The sequence below is a fragment of the Podarcis bocagei genome (assembly GCF_964188305.1).
Source record: "Podarcis bocagei genome assembly, chromosome: 3".
NCBI classification, from domain to species: Eukaryota; Metazoa; Chordata; class Lepidosauria; order Squamata; family Lacertidae; genus Podarcis; species Podarcis bocagei.
The window spans coordinates 68,496,329-68,516,868 of record NC_138127.1 but is presented as its reverse complement, the minus strand read 5'-3'; positions in this window follow the sequence as shown (position 1 = coordinate 68,516,868).

The window sequence follows — 20,540 nt, the reverse complement described above, 5'->3', positions numbered from 1 at the left end:
GTGCCGAAGACAGCCCAGAGGCTCCAATGTGTCATCTCTGCTCTGACCCATAAAGGACCTTATGTAAGACCTAACCCTTTCACTTCCTTATCCTTGCCCATTCATCATCACGTGTCCTCTTTCCAAACCTAAAAATGGTATTTGCTTCCAATAAGGCACTTTAAGCTTCAGTAAGAGAGAATTCAACTGAATCTAAATATATATTGGTTGTGTGTGTGTGTGTGTGTGTGTGTGTGTGTGTGTGTGTGTGTAGAGCAATACTCCAAAACACGCCTTCTCTCCCACCCCGTATTTGGAGATGTGCATTAATTCCCTTATTCTTCTTCTAGCTGTGCACCAAAGGTTGCAGCTAGACTCACCAGGGTGCTGTTTCATTAATATTAATCATGGGTATCCTTTATAGTACTGAATTTTCTCTTAGTGCTAAGGAGTGTTCTTCAACAATGAGTCCTTTTCAGGTGAATTATATCCAGGGCACTTATTTTCCTGCTATTGGCACAATCTACGATATTTGCTTTAAAGAGCACAGCTTGTTTCCTACCAAGAGCTGAGATTTGCAGACTTTTGTAAAGAAAGCCTCTGGTCTCAGTTCCCAGTTACAGAACAATGCCGCACTCTCCTCCAGCAGGATCACTTGGAGGGATCCTAGTTTGATGAATTTTTAAAAACGGCTTTCCTGCTGGTTGCCGCTGCAGTGCTTCTGTGGTAGCGGGCTTTGCGAGTGCTTATTATTATTATTTTAAAGTGCCGGGCACCAATCTTTCCTTAGAAGCCGGCATTTGAAAGGATGCTTTGGCACACGGGGCTTAACTAGTCATACATTCTGAATCACGGGCCTGTACCCTGTGGCAGCAGGTGAGCAACTAAATGGGCTGGAGATGGAAACTCCTCCCTACGGCTTCAGAAGCGAACGCTGAGCTGTCGAGCAGACAGTTCTGCAGAGCTTCTGAGGCTGCCAAGTTGCAACTTGCCGGCACGTTGCTTTGTCTGCGGAAAGCAGGTTGCAGAGAGGCTCCTACAGAAACCTCCACTCTCTGCTCAGAAGGATTCTTGTGTCAATTTTAACAGCCTACCGACACAGGCAGAAATTCTTCATGTGCAGCTGCCCACACCCGAAGATGGGAAGGCTCAGTGATAGAACCTCAGCCTTGCATGTAGAAGGTCCCAGGTTCAGATCCCAGCATTGCCAGGTCAGGAGATTGCTTGAAACCCCGGAGAGCCACTGCCAATCAGTGTAGACCATACTGAGCTAAATGGACAAAAGGCCTGACTCATTATAAGTCAGCTTCCTATGACAGGAAAAGCTTCACCAGGTGCATTTCTCTTTAGAAATAAATAAAGAAAATAAAATTTTTCCACCTGCTCTCCGCAGCCACAGCTGATCCCCGCCCCGCATTCACTATCCTTGTATACAACAACCCCAAAATTAAAGCAAAAATTGTCATCTTGTACATGGAAAAATACAGTAATCATGTCCCGCTTTAGGCCTGGTGGAGAGAGGCAGGAGCAGGACTGTCAGACTCTCAGCAGGTGTTCCTGCTTCCCCCAGCCTCCCAACCTGGGAGATCTTCTCTACCCTGCCCCTCAACCAGAACCACCAGATGTATTTCTCAGTGTCTCAGGGCCGGCCCTACCATTAGGCTCAAACAGCTGATTTGAGGTGTCATGAAAGGGCGACAATTGCTAGAAATTCAATCTGTTTTCACTACATCGGCCCATAGGAGCCTATTTGTAGTGGGACAGGAAGGAGGGCAAGAAGCCACTTCTGGGGCACCACCACTGTGGTATTCCAGCCCTTGGGAGGAGTGGGCTGGGTATACAAGGAGGCAGCAAGAAGTCAGGAAGGCCTCCCACCTCACCCGAAGTGGTGTGGCATGAGATGACCACTGGTCCTGCTAGCTAGGGATCATGGGAGTTGTAGGCCAAAAACATCTGGAGGGCCGAGTTAATCCCACCTTTCCTCCTTAATCCCACCTTTCCTCCTTGATGGGCAGACTTGCCCAATTATGATAGGCTTAGGAACCAATTTATTCTGATCTCACACAACTGTAATTTTTACACCCAGGAAAGGAAAGAAACATTTTGAGGATTTTCTGCCTCAGGTGCTGAAATATCTTGGCTGGTTTGGGGTATGTTGCCCTTTGTCTTGGAATTGTGTGCATGCATGCCTTTTGCTGCTCCACTTCAGGCAGTAAAATCCTGTTTTTGCATTTGCTCAGGAGTCTTGCAAGAACAAAGTTAGTAACTTGGCTTATTTCTGTGAATTGTGTGCACACCACGAGGAAAGCAATGTACTGAGTAATGCTATTACTCAGTACATTTTGGGGAGGGGGTGTTGGCGACAGGAAAACATGCTTTCATGCAATGTGTCAGGATATTAGAAAATCAATTCTTGAGTTTACCTTGAATAAACAGCACCCCTGTCCCCAACAACTGAACAGCAATGTTCATTACTGTTATTCATATTGTGATGCCCTTTAAAAATAAGAGGCAGCCATTAAAAAGCCTTCTTGGTTCAACTTCCATTTCCAGAAATTGTTCTACACAATGCAGTTTGTTTACAAATGAGATTGGGTTTGAAAGAAAGTACACAGCACTCAAGAAGCAATCAGACGGCCAACAATAAGAAATGGTTTTGTGGTTTTGTTTTTGTCTTGAAGGAGACAAGCAGAACAACAGCACGTTTTGTTCTCGAGCTCATAAACAAAAAATCATAAGGTAACTGGCATGATTGCTTAGTGGCATGTCACAGAACAGGTACAATGTTTTAAGTTAGCTCTGAAAACAAGGCAGATTAGCGTGCTCAAGTGAATGGAAGTTGCTCTGGGCTGTAGAAGACAATGGTTTTAATGGCACCACCACTGCCCCAGACTCATTGTGTTGCATAATAATAATAATAATAATAATAATAATAATAATAATAATGCAGGGTTAAACAGATGGGCAGGTCTGGGAAAAATGGCCTTGCAGGGCAAGTTGGACCCCCTGGCAGGCCATGTTTGGCCCATGGGATTGGTTTGGATTTGATATCCTGCTTTATCACTACCCTAGGGAGTCTCAAAGCAGCTAACATTCTCCTTTCCCTTCCTCCCCCACAACAAACACTCTGTGAGGTGAGTGAGGCTGAGAGACTTCAGAGAAGTGTCACTGGCCCAAGGTCACCCAGCAGCTGCATGTGGAGGAGCGGAGACGCAAACCCGGTTCACCAGATTACGGGTCTACCGCTCTTAACCACTGCACCACACTGGCTCTCACCTGAATCTATGCTCATTGACTTAAAATTCTCAATGAGAAAGGAACATGGGGCTTTTATGAGATTTTCCATTCTGTCCTAGTGATTGAAAGACCACCGGGAATAGCACAAAACGGGGGTGGGCAGAGATAGAATAATGATTTCTGGTAACTCCGACTTTGAAAGATGATCTTGAAAAACTGAACACCTTCAAACATTTTTGGGAGATTCTGAGATGTTTAGATTTTTTGAGAGAAAGGCAGTTTAAAAAAAGGCATTTTGCAGAAAGAGCAGTGAAAGAGGACTGAGAGGTTGTTGTTTTTTAAAGAGAAAGGGAGGGAGGGAGAAATGGATTCTTAAATGAAAATGAATTTATTGAAACTCAGAAAGGATAGGTAAACACCGAGGAGAGAAAGTTGTGGAGAACAAAAAGCAGAACTGTCGAGACCAGTCTGGGCTCACCCTGTGTGTGCATGTGTGCTTATGACATGCCATGTACATTGATGTTTCTTCATAAACAAAGCAAAAGAAACATGACCATGCTGAAGAGGCCCCCTCTTTTTAGTTTACATTTAACTGGAAACCTGTCTCTCTGCTCAACACTGCAGGCAGCTGCAACCAAAAGCCACAAGCATTATACATTGCTCTCTTCTGTGCTGGAATATAGTTCCTCGGGGCTATAGGTAGAGAGGACAAATGCAGCCATTGAGTTTGGCACAGAAGCCTTTCAAGTAACCTCCCACATTTAAATCATCTTCCCACCATTTTGTAAAGGACCAAGATGTCCTACATCTTCTGAGAACAAGTGAAAACAGTGGTGGCCTTCAAGACAATAAAGTTTAAGAACCTGTCACAAGCCTTCTTAACAATCTCAGCTATCTTAGAATGCTAGAAGGTCTACTGCCAGCAGAAGGACAAACTGGACTTGGACAGGGAAGAGTTATTTGTGTGTGTGTGTGTGTGTGTATGTAACCACACTTGACTTTCCTCCCTAAAATTCCTCCCTAAAATGCAACAAGACTATATATGGCCTTTATTGATCTTAAAATGGTGTTTGATTCCATTAACTGGGCATTTGGATATTTTGTAACTCTGCACCAGTGTGCCTCAGATAAAATGACGTGGGGAATGCACAAATATACCCTAGGGAACGAGAACTGTTTGTCAAGGTTAACAAGCACCAACTATTTTTGGACTTATTTTGTCAGTTTGTAAGATGAGGATTGCGTTTTCACCTCCTCTGGGGAAGGAAAATTGCTTTGTCCTTTTATATGCAGATGATGCCATGAAGATGCCTTTGTTACTTTATTATCCAACATCAGTTCACATTATATGGATAAGGTTAATTACATGACGCTCCTTGTGAAAACGACAGGCAAGAATCCCTCTTGTCTTAATTTGATTTTGGGTATATGGGCACACAAAGCCAAGTAAAGAGTGGATTCTGAAAGTCCACATAGACCTGACCAAATTGGAGACATGCTATATGGACTCATAATATTTACGGCCATCAATTTCTCATGCTTTTCATGAAGAAGAAGAGTTTGGATTTGATATCCCGCCTTTCACTCCCTTTCAGGAGTCTCAAAGCGGCTAACATTCTCCTTTCCCTTCCTCCCCCACAACAAACACTCTGTGAGGTGAGTGGGGCTGAGAGACTTCAGAGAAGTGTGACTGGCCCAAGGTCACCCAGCAGCTGCAGGTGGAGGAGCAGGGACGCGAACCCGGTTCCCCAGATTATGTGACTACCGCTCTTAACCACTACACCACAGTGCTAGGTTGCTCAGATTCACCTGGTTTAACGAATTGTAGGCAACTGAGTCATTTGCCAAAGGCAGCCATTGGTGCTCATTGAGGGCAGAAGTGGGAATTGCTTCCCTCAAAAGCAAGGACAGGTCTGCATTTTATGATCACTACAGGAAACAGAATTATGGTGCTGGAGGAGACTCTTGAGAGTCCCATGGACTGCAAGAAGATCAAACCTATCCATTCTGAAGGAAATCAGCCCTGAGTGCTCACTGGAAGGACAGATCGTGAAGCTGAGGCTCCAATACTTTGGCCACCTCATGAGAAGAGAAGACTCCCTGGGAAAGACCCTGATGTTGGGAAAGATGGAGGGCACAAGGAGAAGGGGACGACAGAGGACGAGATGGTTGGATGGTGTTCTTGAAGCTACCAGCATGAGTTTGATCAAACTGCGGGAGGCAGTGGAAGACAGGAGTGCCTGGCGTGCTCTGGTCCATGGGGTCACGAAGAGTCGGACACGACTAAACGACTAAACAACAACAACAACAGGAAACACTGGTATTTAGTGGTGTTTTTCACAGCAAGCACATGCTGAGTGGATATCGCACACCTTTGGTTTCCCAGCTGTGTGTCAATATATGTTTTATGTTTCCCAGGATATTTTTCAGGGGGAACTCACAGGAACTCAGTTCCACCAACTCTCAGGTGGGCACCATTGCCATTCTAAGAGAATGAGGGAGGTGTTCACGGTGAGTTCCGACACCTATTTTTCTAGAAAAACAGCACTGGTGTTCCCTACATGCTACGGGAAACACTGGGGCAAGGCACCCTTTCCTGCAGCAATTGGAATGTGTGTGGGATTCTTTTCTGCTTGAGACAGATGAATGCCAACCAGGAGGAGCTCTTTTCCCCCAAGCATAGCTACTCTCAGTTTCTGGACAAAACTCTCATCTGTTTCTGAGCTCCTTCCCTTATTTGTGCCAAGCACAATGAGCCAAACTTTGGGGAGCCAGGTGATATCCAGTGGTTTTAAAAATGTTTCCTTGCTTACTATTTTAGGCCTTTCGGTGCCTTCCTTTTTTTGGCTAACCTAATCATTTTAAAAATGTAATAGTCTCATAAACAAAACAGCTCTGCTAGAGGATTTGGCCACAACTGTCTCCTTTAAGTGATGTCCCCCCTGAAACAGTGTGTACTGCAGAAATCCCTTAGATTTAAGTTGTAGTTGAAGCAATCTCTGGATGTGAATCTTTCTAGGCACCATTAAGCTGCATTTTAAAACTTACAACTCAGCAGTTCCTTTTGCAGAATCTTCTCAAGAGTTCCTATTCTAGGCAGGCTTCTGTTTGCAATTCAGATCCCAACTGAGATGATGATATCAAAAAGGCTGCTATAACTATACTGTCATCCTCTTCCACAATATGTATTAGACGTCAAGGGTAGCCCCCACAGTACAATACTCTGAATATGACGTTATCTGAGCATGGATCCACTGGCAGAGGAAGGGGGGTGCGGTGGGTGCGGTCCACCCCGGGTGTCATCCTTGGGGGGTGGTGACATCGCCACCGCACCCCCCTGGGACGCTCGGCACAGGCGGCTAGTCCCGCCCCCATGGGCAGCTAGCTCTGTCTCTGCATGGATCAGTAGAACTAGGCTATAGATGGTGAACTAGCTATCGTTGAAAATAGGCTTGCCTAGCCATTGTCATCTTGTGACAAGGCTGGATTTCAGAGTGCTCCAGGCAATGCACCAGCTCCTTCAAGAGCAGCGAGACTGCACCCTGGGTAAATTGTTTCCTCACGTTCTGGCCCAACAGCAAGTGTCTGTGCCTTGTCCGGATTCAGTTTTAATCTTTGGCTCGTCTCTAGCCTATTACTACCTCTAGGCATTGGTCCAGCATCTGCACAGCCTTGCCTGATTCAGATGGAGAGTAGAACTGGTTGTCATCTGCAAACTGGTGACACTTCATCCCAGATCCTCTGATGGTTGCTCTCAACAGCTTTGTATAGATGCAGGTAGTAGCAGGACCACCAAACACAATATCTTGCAGAGCCACTCCAAGAGGATTCAGGGGTATCAAAAGCTGCTGAGATGTGGAGGAGAATAAACAAAGACATACTCTCCGAGTTGCTGTCTCAATAAAGGTAAGTGACCAGGGCAAGCTTGGCTATTTAAGTGACAAAACTGGGTCTCAAGTCAGACCCAGATGGGTCTAGATAATTTGTTTCATCCTTGCATATCTCTGGTTGAATGACTGCAACCAACTCCACCACCTTATCCCTAAATGGGATATTAGCTAGCGGGTGCTTGCTGTCATACATCTCAGGATCTAGGGAGGGTCTCTTAAGGAAGAAGCATATAAATACCTCTTTCGGGGTACCTGGCATCACCCATCTCCACCACAAGGCATTCATCACCCCTGAAGCCATCTTCACATTCAACCTTCTAGTCTTGTTCCAGACACATGATAAACCAGGGATGCCGACTTGAATATAATGGGGGGCGAGGCAGGAAAGCCCTGCTCTGCATAATAGATCACAAGACATGGCACACACACATACACCATTTGAATGGTAATGCCCATCAACTTTGGGGGGCTCTGGTGAAGGGGAAAAGGGACCTTGGCCCCTAGGAGTTGGCTCCTATGTGATAAGAATAATTTTGCTGGGGCTTGGACTTCTGGCATAGATGGCAATGGAAAGAAGGATCAAACCCAAGAAAATATAGTGTGAATTTTATCTCATGCTTTTGTGACATGTTTATAAGGTGTGGGTGTGTTTTGAAAATTATGGCCTGTCCACATATTGAATGATGATTGATTCCAGCAATACCATGCACTTTATCGCAGCAGCAATGAAAAAGACAAACTCAATGTTAGGAATTATTAGAAAAGGGATTGGAAATAAAACTGTCAGTATCATAGTGCCTTTATATAAATCGATGGTGTGGCTGCATTTAGAATACTGTGTACAGTTCTGGTTATCCCCACATCCCAAAGAGGATATCAGAGAAATGGGTAGGGGTGGGGGCAGAAGGGAAGGGCAACCAAAATGATCAAGGGTTTGGAAAAACCTTCTCTATGAGGAACACCTCAAATATATGGTAGTTTAAAGTTTGGGGAGAAATGAAAAGAAAAAGCGGAGCATGATTTATAATATATACAATCACAAATAGTGTGAGGAGGGTAGACAGAAATATACTCCCAGCCCCTCTCTCATATAACAGTAGACACATCAAATGAAATTCATTGACAGTGGATTCAGGAGAAAAAGAAATACTTCTTCATACAACGCATATGAATTTACTCGTTTTGGAATTCTCTCCCACAAGTTTTAGCGACGATCACTAGTTTAGATGGCTTTTTAAAGGTTACTTAAATTTATGGAGAACAGCTCTAGCAATACCTGTTAGTTATGAGACCTAAACGGAGCTTCCATGCTTAGAATATCTCAAAATACAGTGGTTGTGCCCTAAACCCACTACCCTCCAGGATGAAATTTAAGGTGGTATCCTGGAATTCCATTCTTGCCTGCCATTTTTGTTGGTGAACCACAAGGGAACAGAAGCACACATACACAGAGAGAAAGGGTGTGTGTGTGTGTGTGTGTGTGTGTGTTTGTGTGTTTGTCAACATGTCCAAAGACATCTGCTGTTGGGTCACACCATAAACACTGGTGGAAATGAAGTTTAGCAGCCCATGGTGCTATAGTGGTCAAAATTCCACAGTTCCATGACACGGCAGGTAATAGAATGTAAAAGGAATGTTAGAAAACTAGTGTCAAAATCGCCTTGTTTAAATGCACCCACAATTGGGTGAGATTCCTGCATAGCAGGTGTTAAGGTAGATGATGCTTGGGGTCCCTCCGTCTCCACAATTCTATGAATCTATGACTGGAGAACCCTGCTCACCTTTATTTCGTTAGCTATATTTCAGGCCTGGAGCAGTATTTTTTTTTATTAAAAAAACCAACTCACCACCACAAAACCCTTCAGTGTCCAGCTTGAACTGGAGCTGATCTCTGGGTTTCTTTCTGCACATTGTCTTATGCCATGAAAGAGGTTTAATGGAGGTTATAATTGCTTTTCTTCCCTGGCAAGGGTACACTTCATTTGAAATTCACTCTTGAGTAATGATGCCCCTATTCCTTTTATCTTGTGCATTTACAAGACTAAAGAGATATTCTTGAAACAGCTCCCCAAAGAGAAGAGTTTGCAAGGGGCTACTTGCTATGCATTTTTCGCTTTTGGAAATTGTCTCTCATTCATTCTGCAGCTGAGGCAAGTTGAGAAAGGCCTCCTTTATATTGCACAGTCACCTGTAAACGTCAAAACACTCCAGAGCGATAGAGGCAGATAAATATTATCCTGATGTGACTGGAAACGGGTGGGTGAGAATGAGCTTCAGATTGATCAGGGAAGGACTGTATTATGCCTTTAAGAAAAACCTTTTAGGGCTTCCTTGAGTGATAAAATAAATCTGAACTTAGGGTAATAGAAAAACAGTTAATGTATTTTAGGCAGTTCCAGCACCTCTCAAATGGGTGCCATTGCCATTCTAAGAGAACGAGGGAGGTGTTCCATTGTGAGTTCCAGCACCTCTTTTTCTGGAAAAATAGCACGGGTTTTGGATACGGATTAAGCCTTGGAGAGCAAAGGCTTAAACATTCCCTTCCTGTGAGCTGTGCCCCTGATGAAAATTGCCCTATATTTGTGTTTGTTTAGGGCCATGTCTAGTTTAGCTCTCTCACACCTTTTGTTCCCACTAAAAAAGGTAAAGGTAAAGGACCCCTGACAGTTAAGTCCAGTCGCAGACGACTCTGGGGTTGCGGCGCTCATCTCGCTTTACAGGCTGACGGAGCTGGCGTTTGTCCACAGACAGTTTTTCCGGGTCATGTGGCCAGCATGACTAAGCCACTTCTGGCGAAACCAGAGCAGTGCATGGAAACGCCATTTACCTTCCCACCGTAGTGGTACCTATTTATCTACTTGCACTTTGACATGCTTTCAAACTGCTAGGTGGGCAGGAGCTGGGACCTAATGACAGGAGCTCACCTCGTCGCGGGGATTCAAACCCCCGACCTTCAAATTAGCAAGCCCAAGACTCAGTGGTTTACACCACAGCGCCCTTTATGTTCCCACTAGCTTGGGCTTATTCATTTTCTAGGCATCTGACAGCAAGTCATTTGCTGGGCTAGGGGAAGGGATGGAGAAGAAATCCGGTTCAGTTCAGATTTTAAGGCCACCCTACCTCAACCACACTTTCCAAAACAATGTGGGTTATATGCAAAGTGATGCCTTGCATGAATAGAAATACTTCCAATTGCACAACAGGACTCCCTCCCCTCTGCCTGTGCCCTCCAGTCTGTTCTGGGACTGCTGGTTCCTTCAAGGGTCAGCAGCAGATTTGGGGACCACGCAGAGGAGGAGAGGGTGTGAAAGTCCCATTGCACAAGTGGAAGTCATTCTGTTCATGCAGTAATTTCTTTGAATACAGACCTTTGTGAACCGAAACACATCTATCCTTCAAAATGCACAATACTCTCCAACCAAATAATAAGCACCAAAGTGTATATATCAGGGGAAAGTCTGTGTAGTAAAAATGCAGGCATTAATAAAAATACTGTATAAAATGCATTGGAGCAGGGGAAATTGTGTGCAGAAATGTGTGCAACAGGCAATTGCATGCAAAAAAAGTGTCTATTAGGAGAAATTTGCATGAAAAGGGTGACAAATTTTTATGAGGACTTTGTAAAAATAAATAAATTTCAAACTGATGCAGAAATATGGAGAAGTGAACTAAAAACAGAAAAAATGAGAAAGAGAGGGAAACTGAAATTGACAGGTTTGTCTCTTCCTAGCCAGGACCTTGACAGGTACCAGGCCATGATGTCCACTGAAGCTGGCACGGATGCAGGGCAGGGAAGCTGTTCTTGAAATGACAATGTTTTCCACTCAGTGCAAAACATGAGGAAGTTCTTCCATAGTTAGGTCTACCAGAGTTTTGTCTTGTTGACACTCTCATATTGGCTTCTTGAATAAAGCTTGTTTATTAGGAAATTGTGTTCTCCCAAGCATTCTTCAGTATTTCAAAAAGATCTGGGCAATATGCAAATCTTATTTAAATTTAATTAATCAGCTCAAAGGCACATGGTTATTCACCTAAAAATTCTCCAATTTCTTCACAACACTACTTCACATGTATGCATCTGAAATTATATTTCTGAATAATTTTGCCTATGATTTTTTAAAATATAGAGTTACACAGTACAAAGGCATTTCTCAACCTTAATCACCTGGATATATGTAGAAGGAACAACCTACAGGCTCCTTCCACTTTCCACCTTATGCTAGAACACTGTTGACAGCTTAAACGCAGCTTACCAGTCATGCTAATGCAAAGTCAAATCTTTATTTCTGAAATTAAATGTGCTGAACTGTGTCCAGAGTGAAAGCTCAGCTGCTGCTCTTGAAAACATATCCATTTAAATTATTTCCCTATATTTTCTACAAAAGCAGAATAAGTGTGAGTAAATTCATTCCTTGGAACTTGAACAATTTGCTTTCTCCCTCAATCTCAGATACGGAAGGACCTCTCCCACCATCACTATTAATCTGCAAGTTGTAGCAAGAAAAACGAATATTTGCTTTCAGAGGAAAAGCTTTACCATGCTCAGCAGTGAGCCTATGATTTACCGCCACTGCATGGGCATTTCTATAGGCTGGGGCAAAGTAAAAACACTAGCAGGCTCACAAAAATATATGAAAATATTGCCTATACCTTTTGCCACGTATCTCAGATTCTAGAAATGTTTGCCAACACTGAATGTCACCCCCACTTAGGTAAAGGTAAAGGGACCCCTGACAATTAGGTCCAGTCACGGACGACTCTGGGGTTGCAGGCCTCATCTCGCTTTACTGGCCAAGGGAGCCGGCGTACAGCTTCTGGGTCATGTGGCCAGCATGACTAAGCCGCTTCTGGCGAACCAAAGCAGCGCACAGAAACACTGTTTACCTTCCCGCCGGAGCGGTACCTATTTATCTACTTGCACTTTGACATGCTTTCAAACTGCTAGGTGGGCAGGAGATGGGACCTAACGACAGGAGCTCACCTCGTCGCGGGGATTCAAACCACCGACCTTCCAATTGGCAAGCCCAAGGTTTAACCCACCCACAGTGCCACCCGCGTTCCACTTCCCAAAAGGGAAAAGGTGAGGGGCCAGGCAGTAGGGAGCTCAGCAAAGCCAATCTGATGCTCCTGCCTCCATGCCCACACTGTGCTGAGCTCACTTCTACCTTGGTTCTCCCCTTCACAGTAAGTGGCAATAACACATGGTGTTGGGGTGCTGGAAGAGCAGTGCAGCCCCACCTGCGCCAGCCCGCTCTCTGCTACTGGTGGGATGGAAGTGGGACAATGTAAAACATGTCGTAATTTGAAGTAAGTTATTTGTTGTTGTTGTTGTTTAGTCGTTTAGTCATGTCCGACTCTTCGTGACCCCATGGACCAGAGCACGCCAGGCACTCCTGTCTTCCACTGACTCCCCCAGTTTGGTCAAACTCATGCTGGTAGCTTCGAGAACACTATCCAACCATCTCTTCCTCTGTCGTCCCCTTCTCCTTGTGCCCTCCATCTTTCCTCACATCAGGGTCTATTCCAGGGAGTCTTCTCTTCTCATGCGGTGGCCAAAGTATTGGAGCCTCAGCTTCAGGATCTGTCCTTCCAGTGAGCACTCAGGGCTGATTTCCTTAAGAATGGATAGGTTTGATCTTCTTGCAGTCCATGGGACTCTCAAGAGTCTCCAACATTTCTCCGGTGAAAATAAGGATGTAATAATACCCCACCCATCGGACGGGGTTGCCTCAGCTGCTCTGGGTAGCTTCCAACATATATAAAAACATAAGAAAACATTAAACATGAAAAAGCTTCCCTATACAGGGCTACCTTCAGAGGTCTTCTAAAGGTTGCACAGTTACTTATCTCCTTGGCTCAGGGGTCCCATAATCCTGCAACATTTCTCCAAGGAAAATAGGGATGTCCTAAGGAAAAGTGGGACATTCTGGGATCAAATCAGAAACCAGAACAGCTTCTGTGAATCTGGGAGTGTCTCTGGAAAATAGGGACACTTGAAGATATTTTGAAGGAGAATGCTTGGCTGCCATTTTCAGTAGCAGCTGTTTAATGTCTAGACGGAGTAACGTCTTGTTTTCCCATTAGTCAAATGGCTGGTATATTTCTTTCTTTTTAGAACAAGCTTATCCAGCAACTTGATGAATCCAGTATACCTCTAGCTCCCAGCTTACTCAGGGAGCATGGCTAGTGGTCAGAATTGATGGGAGCTGGAGTCCAGTAACATCTGGAGGGCGACAAGTTTACTGATAGTGAACTTGTTCTCTGAGCATTGATCCTTCAGTAGCAAAGGTGGACCCATCTGCGTACACAAGAGAGAGATCAGGAGAGGGGGAACCTAAGGGGGGTGGGGTGGGAACTAAAACAGCCCAATGAACATTGATCATTCTCAGTTTCCATAGAATACTTTGTTTCTGTCTGGGGAGGGGCAGGCAGTAGAGGGAAACAGAAGAACCTGGGACGGGGGATGCAGTGGAGTAGCCTGAAAGGAGGGATGACTTACTGGCTTGCTAGAACAGTGATCAGGAATGCGCCACACTGCAAAATTTTGTTGCAGGTTGCACTTGCCAAATATAATTGGAGAAATTATTTAACTGACTCTCTGACATGTAGCCTAATCAGCTGGTGATAGAGAGAAATATATATATATACTTTCCCATTCATTTAATGTGTATAGAATTGAAATCAGCTCAGTTGAGAATGATTACTCAGAAGATAGCACTTACCCCAATAATCTATAAGGTAGATTCTCCACTTAAAGATGTAAGTCAGAAGCCAGTTCAATGAAAGAAGTGTCCTTTTTATAAATCCTTAAGGTATTGCTATGAGCAGAATCTGGCCATTTAACTAAGCTGCCCTGAAACACAGGAGAATGAAAAATAATAGACTCAATTTACTAACCATTTGCATGGTACAATTTCCATAAATTGTACTAATAGGGCAACTTATAAACATTCTCCTAGTGTATTAAAGAAAGCAATTTACAAAATCTATTTAGAGCCATAAACTGAAGTTTGTTGGTAAAGTGGCTCAGTTTCCAAGTAGTGTTTTAGATATAAAACAAATTGTTCCTGTTCAAGACACATTATGTTAATGGCACATTACATTAATACCCAGTATAGACATGTGCAAATAATGAAATACTTTGATTTTGTTGTTGTCGTTTCATGTAGTTCATCTACATATTGAATTGACAACTGTCCTCTATTTTGGAGACATTGTGCTTCGTCTTTCTGGGGGAGGGGAAAAAGAACTCGTAGGATATTGCAGCTTTTAAAGGTGAAAATTACTGTTGGTGGGGGGAGGGAGGAGGAAGAGGAAAGATTTTCTAAACCTGTTCTGCTTGTCACTGAAGTAAATATGTCAGTATATAGGAATGAATATATTAGACCGTCCATACACTACGGAATCACTCACTTGAAAACCTACACATTATATTTCAAGCAGCAAAGATTTAATGGCTGACGATGCAGTGACAGCATGTATCATTAATAATGTATTTAACTAGGGCATTATGCAGTGTTATCATAAATACTGAGCACCAAGTTACAGGTGGCAAAAAAGAGAGGAGGATGAATGCAATCCTTTCTCACAGTCTTTGTGCAGGGGAGCTCATGCGGGCGCTGTTCTGCCTGAGATTGCGGAACAAAATAGAAGAATCCTGCATGTGCTTATTCCCTGGTTGAAAGGCATTCCTGCACCTCTCAGAGACATAGTGATAATGATTAACATATTTGCAGCCTGATGATTCCCAGGGGCTGCTTCAACGGTGGAGCTACAAGCGGATAATTATGATGTACTCAGCATGTCAAGTGGGGCTGAGCCATGCACAAAGAATGACCATCACTACCCACTTGAGACGCCTCGATTCCCCTTAACAAGGTGCAAATCTGGGAGACGATGCTCGACTCGTTGACAGGGCTGCAAAGTCCTCTCCAAGACTGTGGGGCTGTGAGCTCAGGTGTGTTGGAAGGAGGCAGGGGCAGCCACACAAGTCAGACCACCTCCAGCCAATGCCGTCGCTTGACAATCATGGCTCTTTCTCACCTGTGCACCATCAGATTGGCTTATCAGGTTAATTTCAGGTTAATTTGAGGGTTTCAGGTAAGTCACAGACAAAAAATATTCTTTTCAGTTGCCAGGGTACCTTCAGCATTTGACAAAAACTGGATGACAATGATAAATGGCCTTGGCCCAGTATACCTGAAGGAGTGTCTCCACTCCCATCGTTCAGCCCGGACATTGAGGTCCAGCTCCAAGGGCCTTCTGGTGGTTCCCTCACTACGAGAAGTGAGGTTACAGGGAACCAGGCAGAGGGCCTTCTTGGTAGTGGCACCCGCCCTGTGGAACGCCCTCCCATCAGATGTCAAGGAAATAAACAACTATCCGACTTTTAGAAGACATCTGAAGGCAGCCCTGTTTAGGGAAGTTTTTAATTTTTGATGTTTTATTGTGTTTTTAGTATTCTGTTGGGAGCTGTTCAGAGTGGCTGGGGAAACCCAGCCAGATGGGCGGGGTATAAATAGTAGTAGTAGTAGTAGTAGTAGTAGTAGTAGTAGTAATAATAATAATAATAATAATAATAATAATAATAATTTTTGTCACATCTTTGTAGAGGAGCTTGTCACAATTTGGGAAAAGGAAATTCCATAATTACCAAGAATGGCTTAGCACTTGAGACAGGGAAGGAGGTGGCCTTCCAGATATTTGAGACCCAAGTTGCCTAGGGCTTCTTGCAACTTGAATTGGGCTCAGAAGTGTGCTGGAAACCAGCACAGCTGCTTTTGAACAGGGGCTGTATGTGTTCTAGATGTCACACCAGCCAGTAGCCTGGCTGCTGCATTCTGGATCAGTTGAAGCAGGGACACATTGCATAGAGCGCATTGCTGTAGTCAGTTCTGGAAGATTCTAGAGCAGTGGCCAAGTCTGATGATAGCTTTCAATGGATTCATAGAGCATAAATTTAAATTGCACAAATATGAACAAGTTTTTAGTAATTATTACTATTAGTTATTGAATTTGCAAACCGCCCTAAACCTGCAGGTCTCAGGACGGTTCACAAGATAAAATAACAACATAAAAACACAAAATGCATAATCAAACAAAAACAACCCAATAACGCCCCCCACCACATTTTAAAAGGGACAAATCTGATCAGGATCAAATGCATGCTCAAATTACATATTATTTTCTTGTAGCATAAGAGCTCCCATTGTTTTAATGAAAGACCACATAAGGTATTTTGATTTTTTTTAAAAAAACACACACCCAAGGGTTTAAATTCTGCTCAGTTACACCCATGCAAACCTATTGAAGCCATACATTGCTACATATGTATGCCTAGCCAGGATCTGTTCCAAAAGCCTGGAGAAATTAAAAATTAAGGAAGGGAACACAGCATGCTTAGTGAAACTGGCTATTGGCCAGAGGAAGGCAAGGCATGAACACCTATCAGATCCTTGGCTTGTTTGGAGGAATTCAACAAGGCAGAGTGGCATAAACAAGTATTTCTCCTAGCGAGGCACGAAATAATTGCCTAGCCAAAACAGGAAGGAATTAGAGTGGAAGGGTGGTAGCTGTTAAAACAAGAGTAACACACCCAAGCCCAGATGGCGAGCTTCCTTAATGTGATGAAAATAAATAGAGCATGCAGCTAATAAATGCCAAGCACAGAAGCACATTAGCTTAAATGTATATTCCATACCAAAACACATTAAAAAAACATGAAGGTCAGGCAAAAATAAAGCCTGGAAAAATTAGGAATTTAAAGTAGCAAGGGAGTCTTATTAAACATTAACTACGGTATGTACTTGGGGCTGGACAAGCCAAATATTACCTTGGCCGAAAGAGCTTTAGTATAACGTGTGTGTGTGTGTGTGTGTGTGTGTGTGTGTGTGTGTGTGTGTTATATATGTGTGGCTTACTCCCATGCAGCCTGTGGTTAGATGTGCATAGAAGCCCAGGCATATGAATCTTGCCAGTTTTTTCCCTAGACCCAATCAGGGTGTTTAAAGCCCTAAATGACCTGGGCCCGAAATCTCTGAAGGACCACCTCCTTTCCTACATAGTGCAGACCCTCTCGTGTGTTAAGATCATGAGAGGGGGGGCCCCTCTTGGTGTCTCCACTGCCCTCAGAGATTTGAGGGGTGGTGGCCTGGGAAAGAGCTTTTTCTGTGGCAGCCCCTAAGCTGTGGAATTTCCTCCCACCAAAGGTGCATCTGGCTCCTTCATTAGGTAGTTTTTGAGCCTTTGATGCTCGAGAGAGATATTTTTAGAAGCCACTCTATTCCCTGTCATTTCTTTTATACTAATTTCATTATTTTATTTTTAAATGGCTGTAACCCACCCTGAGATTTTATGGTGAAGGTCAGGGAGTGGCACCACTGCTTACACAAATGGGAAAGTGGGGTAGATCATCTGCTTTGCATGCAGAAGGTCCCAAGTTCAAGCCTGGCGTCGCCAGGGAAGGGACCGCTGTCTGAGATCTTGGAGAGCTGCTGCTAGATGGGCCAATGGCCTGACTCAGTGTAAGGCATGAAGCTAGGGAGTTCCTTATCTTTTGAAGGGAATGGACTGTCCTCTGAAGGTGAATTTCCATGTATACACTGGAACTATTAGGTGAATGATTCTTATACTTGGTTGTAAGGTGTTTTGATTCAGTTCTCTGATGACCATCACATTTTCATAGGTAATTGTTCCAGCTCCTTAAAAATCAAGGTCCTTCTGCCCACTGGTTCCCTCGAAAAGAAAGGGGAATGTAAAAGAAAAAGCCAGGTGGAAGGTAGGTTGGTAGGTATTGCTAGGTGTACACAGGCTCCTGGTATGTCAATCAGGCAAGGCCCATCGGGGCTTATCTAGCAACACTTCTCCCTTCCCCTCGGGAAACTGTAATCACTTATATTTCATCATCGGTTCTTACACGTTAGAAATTAAAACATATTTATGATAATCCTCTTGGACGAAAGCCTGAAATACTGAGAGCTTAATCCCTCACTGCCAAACAAAGGCTTGCAGTGAATAAATAGCATTAAGCACTTTCTGAGTCAAGTGCTAACCGTTATGCTCTGAAAAATGACTCCTTATAAAGAAGGAATTAGGGATTCCGTATTCATTTTGTCTTAGTCATTTTCTCTCACAGTTTGAATGCCGTTTCGGAACCAGGAAATACTACCCAAAGGAAAGTTTTGCGGATTTTCACTGTAATCAAATATCTTGCTCGTAAGGCAGAAATCAGAAACAATCCAGCTCTGTAGTGGATTTCCAGTAGTGGATTTGTGCACGGGCTTGAATCACTCCCCGTCCCCTCTCACACACGAACACACATCCCTAAGGGACTATTAGCAATGGCCACTGTCTAACAATCCAATGCAGACTCTTGAGGCCTGCTTGCGGACTTCTCATAGGCTTCTGACCAGCCACTGTGAGAATAGGATGCTGGACTAGACGGGCCATTGGCCTGTCTTCCTAAATTCAAGTGACTGTGACTTCTAGTCCAGAAGAACTTCCACACCTGCAGTCTTACATTCAAGCCATTCTACAATTGTGGGTAACTGTTCTTCATTTAATTCAATGGGAATTGTACCAATAAACTTCCAGGTATTCGTGTTTGGCAGCTAGTATCATGTTTAGGGCAGCACTAGAGGTAAAGGCTATCAACTTCTTAATTGGGTTTGTTCCTGTGCCTTTAAGAGCAGCCCATCATGCAGAAATTTGGCAGGTGATGCTTTTCCTGTCATGGAAACACAGTGCCGGGGAACAATTCACCTGCTTAATTTCATGCCGTTGCAGAAGTTTAGGGATTCTTAAAGTGTTCCAGACCACAGGTGATCTTTTCCTGCAGAGTGCCAATACGTTTGGTTATTATGAGGCATAAATAGTAACCACAAGCAATGCTCTTAAAAGATAATGACTTTTTTGCATTTTAATTTTGAATATATCCAAGAGTGGGCTTTTGAATCTAAATGCCACACCCCACCCACTTCCAGATTAGAGACACAGGAGTGGGGCCAGTAAAAAATATATGTTTGCAACACTATACAAAACCAGGTGTAAAAGCCATGAACGGAAAGCAAGATGGCAATACAGTGGCACATGCTGTTTTTGCAAAAGAATAAAAACAAGAACGAATTTCGCCTCACCCATGTACTGTCAGTCTCCCTGATTCACCAGTGGCAAGAGTTTGCTTCCTGCAGCAACTCCCAGCAAGAAGTCCATTAGCTGTAATGTGGCTAGTTCCAAAATGACCCCTATTTTGCCACTATGTTTGTTTCACGATGTATGTATCCCTTCAAGTAACGAGGAAGCCATGTTTCCTTGCTTGATCTCCAGTGTTCTGTTTTGCAGACCGAAAAGCCGAATTTCTTTTTAAAAATGCAGACTCAGGTGATATTAGCAAAACATGCAACCCTGTGCGAAAAACTGGCATAAACTGCTCTAGCTTGATAAAGTTGTTGCCCTGGATTCATGCCGGTGCGCATAAAAGAAGTATGCCTTCTTTCCATGCGCGAGGCATTTCCGATTCTGAAACTATCGGGCCCAGTTAACGCTCTTGGTGAACTTGTCCTGCTGGTGATCATTCTTGCATTTTCCATGCAATCTAATTCCCACCCAAGGCAATCACAGCTTGCAAATTGCACATTCTGTGCTTGGCGGAGGGCAGGGTGAGTTTTGGGTCACGGAAGGAATATTCAGGAGAGAGAACAGCCCCGCACCTCCAGACCTGCCTGTGGTTTTAATGAGGACATTGAGTTCTGCATGAGTCTTTAAAAAGTGATAGCTTGATAAATAATAGATCTTAATTTGGGCTTGTTCAAACAGGGCTCACTCTTTAACCCTGTATTGACATTCATTGGAGGTCTTTTCATACGTTCGGAGAATGCATGGTAGAAGAGAAAAATCAGGATTGTACCTGTTGTTCTTACACCCAACCTCTTAGCTGAGCTGTCTGTTTAAATAGAGACAATCATACAAATTATATGTAGGACATCGGTTCACTATCAGTAATTCTTCACACATGCAAAAAGCAGGGAGCCAATGGGTGAGTTTCTGCTTCCTCTCCCACATACTCACTGAATAGCACTTTGCAGATGCATGATGTCACACGCAGAAGCCTGCATGTAGTGCACATGTCGTCGCATGGTTGCGTTGCGGCGGATGGAGGTGACTCCTCTTCCTCCTCTTCCTCCTCCTCTCTGAAGCAAGCAAGGCACACTTTTCCGTGGGGAGGGGCTCAGACTTGAAGGCAGAGAGGGTCTGCCTCTGTGTCTGAGGCCCCCACCCTCCGAAACAGGGTGCCCCGCTGGCAGGCTTTGAAGGGCAGAGCTGAACTGCTTCTCTCTCAGAGGTTGTGCTGCTGCCATCTGCCTTTCATTGACTTTGTGGGTGCCTGATCCCCACAGTTATATTATTGTGGGTGCCCAGGCACCCACGGCCCCCTGG